The 4659-nt window shown below is 35.8% G+C and overlaps 1 non-coding gene across 1 annotated transcript; it reads left to right on the top strand.

The window, feature by feature from the left end:
* The first annotated feature begins 3156 nt into the window (after positions 1 to 3156).
* On the top strand, positions 3157 to 3288 carry LOC148093785 (small Cajal body-specific RNA 20). Its single transcript, XR_015714149.1, has one exon.
* The last annotated feature ends 1371 nt before the right edge of the window (positions 3289 to 4659 follow it).

The raw sequence follows: 4659 nt of genomic DNA, 5'->3' as shown, positions 1-4659 counted from the left end.
CCAGGAGTAGAGAAATTTGGAGGAAGCTTGAAAGAGCTTTAACAAGATAAGGGCAAAAGTAAAATGTAAATTGTGCTTTATGAAATTATATTGCATCATATGGTATTGTACTACATTTAGAATACTAAAAGATTTACAGGACTCTCAGCCACAGTACTGGTTGATTACTAAATTCTGCTAACAGTGACAAAAGTAAAAATGGAACAGAAAGTTCTCTAGTTTTATGATTACTTTGTGTACATGTCTAGGCCAATATTTTTTCCTATAAAAACTTCAGTTCCAGTGCATTTCTCTTCTTGGACATATTAAGGAAGGCACTGCCTTTCTCTTGGGAGAAAAAGTGACAATAATTGGAGACAATTTTATTCACTGGAAAGAAGGACCTCGTAGCATTAGAATGGGTTAACTTCGGGGACATCAGTTAGAAATTTATCTTGACTACAGACACAGGTAGGGAGGGTTTCAGACTCTCCAGATAAAATAGAAATGAGAAAAGGACTTCCTTTATTATTTTAGATACATAGTAGAAATCTAGAGTTTAAATTGATTTTATTTCTGGATCACGGATACAGTTACACCATGTCTGAAAATTCTCCCTATTACAAGTGAGGTCTCACTAGAATCAGAATTATACTTGGCAGCTGCTGCTGTTAAATGGTGTTAGACTTTTCTACTAAATACCAGAAAAATTGATATGTATGCAATATTAAGGCTTATCAGGGTTTCTAATTTTGGTACTACCATAATTTAGGCCCGGATAATTCTTTTTGTAAGGATTATTCTGTGCATTATAGGATTTCCAGCAGCATCCTTGGCCCCTATCCACAAGATGCCAGTAGCACACAGTTCCCTACCCCCACAATAACTCAGGACATTGCCAAATTTCTTCAGGGTGGGGCAAATAGGGAAAAGAAAGGCATTGCCCCAGGTTGAGAACCTCTGGCTTAGAATAATATTGTGAATTTCTTGAAATGGGACTCCATGTACATTTGCTCATGGAAGCAAAATTTAGAAATCTCACACATAACCTCACTTGTGTAGACACAGCCTCACTGTCTGGGCTCAAAGCCAGAATTAAAATTAAGTATCTCCCAATTCCCTAAGACAATCAGGAAACACATTTTTCTACCTCCCTTCCCTCTACCTTGACACCATTTCTTTTGGACAATTAAACTACAGTACTTTAGGCTCCTTTGAGAAAAGCTACTGTGTAAATGCAAAGTAATAATGGATAGTAGCCAAGTAAAATGAAAGAAACTATATTAGTTTCTAAAGCTAATTGTCTAAATTGAGAAGTCGATGTTCATGAATAAATATCTATGGACATATTTTCATACTAATACACTGAAGTAATACCAGACTCCTACTATCAGATTAATTTGAAGCCAAAAGAGACATATTTTTGGAGTTAGAAACATTGATCTTCTGATGATCTATAACAATAACTGCATTTCTATCATAGAAGGTGAATAATATAATTTTAAAATGATAAATGCCAATGCTGTGGCTAGATGTACATTTATTAATTTGATTTGCTTTAATGGAATTTTTCCCCTAAGGGTCCTGGTGGTAGACAGCAAACTTATAATACATAAGAAATGGTTGTTCTTACTGTTACTTTTATCACAGGAAACATAATCACTGACTATACTTCAGCATCATCATAAATATTCAAATACTAATATCTTGCTGCCCAGTGGGAATTTGAGAGTTCTGGTGATGAAATGCACATTGCTGAAAGGAAAGTTTCATTATTCCTGAGGAGAAAGAAAAATGTGGTTATGTGTCCCCTGAAAAGACTAATCTTGTTTAATTAGTTAATTGTAGGCTTGATTTTACTGTGAAAGGTAATGGGATAAGTAGTTAATTATACTATAAATTTATCTAATTTATCTGATGATCTAGCTGAGTTGAATAGCTAAATTAAGGCTAATAACTTAAATCTGATAAATTTTAATAATAAATAACATTACTTTGGAATAGAAGGCTAAGTGAGCTCATGGGTATTTCGTCTGTGTCCTCTAGCCCTCCGTGTTCCCACCACTCATATGTTGTTTGTCCCAGCCACTGAACTAGTCTGACCTCACCACATGCGGGACTCTTCCTCATTTACCCATTTGCTAGTGCTAATCTTTCAGCTTGGAAAACTGCATCTAATCTTTAATAGCCTTATATTAATTTTACTTTCAAAATTCAGCTCCTTAGATTTTACTCCCTCTACAAAATCTTGCCTCTACTTCTTTAAGTAAATTGAGGCCTCCGGTGGTTTGCTTCCAGCTCTATTCTATCACCTACCTCATTGCAAAGCAGTTTATCACCTCACTTACTACCCCCTTGAGAACTTGAGCTCTTTAAGTTCAGGACATTCTCTCTTACTGACATTTCCTACTGAACACAGTAAACTCACAGAACACAGGCCATACAGACATTTGCTGAATATGTGAATGAACTAATGCATTAATTTAAACTACTTCATAGTCTGAAATCATTTTTTGGTAGTTATTATAGCATAAAATTAACATATATTTATTTTCTTATGTCTTATTATCTGTATTCTCTTTTCCCTACCAGCACCATCATTTCCAACTTTCTTAATGAGGATCTGATATTATCTGTTTTTACTTTGTCTGTACACCCATCTCCCACCCAGAAGTTACCCAATAAATATTTATTGAAGGAAGAACCATGCTGTTGTTAAGTGATTCTTGCTAACTTTGTGGGGTGGGTAGCTCATTTACAAATAAGCTAAAATTTTAATTAGAGAGGGCACGTTAGTAATACATTCAATGATTAATACAGTACTAGGTATTGCACAAATGATTTGTAAAACACTAATACTACAGTGACTTGGAATGAGGTTAGTCATGGGTCTTCTGCATGTAATTCTTACAAAAGTTGTACTGTAGCATGGTGCACATTATATTTCAAGACATTTGTCAATAAAGGACAAGAGAATGTGTTTAAGCTGAAAAGAAAAAAGAATTCTATAGTTTGGGTATGATGGGGATATCTGAGAGAGAAAAGAGTGGAAAGGTAAGCGGGATTTGAAGATAAGAGTGAAAGAGATGATTGATGGCCCAAGCTCTAGGATGGAGATGGAGGGAATTACTACACAAACCCAGGTAAAGGTTTGAATCTGGAAAAGAAGATGGCAGGAGCCTCTCTTCCAGGGGTCTGCAGGGGGCTTCTTTTCTCCTCAGCCAAGGCTGGTGGCCGGGATCAGCCCTTGAGGATCATTGTAGGGGCTGCTATGAACTGGGTAGCCTTGTTTTTCTACTTCAGACATTTGTAAAAAAAAAAAAAAAAAAAAAAAGAAGATAGTAATATTTCATTTAAAACAATGCACACCATGGTGTTTTATTTGTCTTAGGTTAAAGACCATAGTTCTTTATAATGGCTAACATGGCCTTCTATTACCTAGCTCCAGCATAGCCCTCCACCTCACTACCATATTTTTTCCTTAACTTTGGCCATGTGACCTTCTTTCAGTTTTTAAAGGTTTTCTGGGCCCTCGCTCATGCTGTGCCCTTTGTCGGTAACTATCTTCATCTTTCTTTCCTCTTTGTCTGATATTCAGGTCTTGCCTTAGATAACACCTCATTAAGGAAAATGTTTCTAACTCTCTACACTAGTTTAGAGGATAACAAATTATAGATACTTTATGAATTGCTATATTACATTGATATGGTTAATGTCACTAGACTATAAACCCACACAATTAGGCAAAGAACCTGTATTCTTTGCCAGTATAGCTCCAACTCCCAACATAATGTTCTGACAAATTTTTTGTTGGATAAATGAAGAAATACAGTGGTGAGATGAGAAAGAATGGAACGTTAATATACGAGGTGTCCTCCCAAAATGTATACACACTTAACAGCTGATAGCTCAATTGATGTTTCTTTCTTTTCAGATTTAACCCATTGGAATAAATAATTATCCAAAGTGTCTATACATTTTGGGGGCTACCCTGTATAGACAGATAGAAAAGCAGATGTATTTCATATTAGATACCTTTTTCTCTTCATGGTGCAATAGCTGAGTAGAGTTGAAAATTTTCAGGAAAATAACGTTTAGCATCAGGCAAGATGAAGAATTTAATAAGAAATAAACAAAGACTCAATTAAAACCTACTCATTAGCCAACAATATCCTGAGCCAATAAAGAAATCTAAGAGCATCGGTGCAGGTCCCCAAATGCTTCCTTGTCACGCTAAGACACACCTTACTCCATATTTCACAGATAAAATTTCTAGGCAATTTGGGCAGGGAATCACTTCCACAAAGTCATTTAAGTTATAAAATATATTCATTTAATACTCTGATAATATAAAGCTGGCACTATCATTTTGCAGTCAGTTGTGTCCCATAAATGCTTACAGTTCATGTTCATTTACCACCAGCAACCTTGACTGACCAAAGAGATACCCTACCTAACGCATTCCATAGCTAGGACTTTCCATTACCTTTCTACCGGAAGTTAGTCCACTAACAGGAGGTTGACCTTGTCTCAACCATTTCTTTCTCCTTTCTTTTATTCCTGGTGCCCCTGCAGAGGCAGGATGGGTTACAAAACAGCTGCTAATCTTTCTCTTATTATTTACTATCCCAAGTTCATTTAAATCAGTTGGCAGATAATCATAAGAAATCATGCACACAA

Source organism: Miniopterus natalensis, chromosome 2 (genome assembly GCF_054644295.1).
Source record: "Miniopterus natalensis isolate mMinNat1 chromosome 2, mMinNat1.hap1, whole genome shotgun sequence".
NCBI classification, from domain to species: domain Eukaryota; kingdom Metazoa; phylum Chordata; class Mammalia; order Chiroptera; family Miniopteridae; genus Miniopterus; species Miniopterus natalensis.
This window is presented reverse-complemented; position numbering and strand designations above follow the sequence as displayed.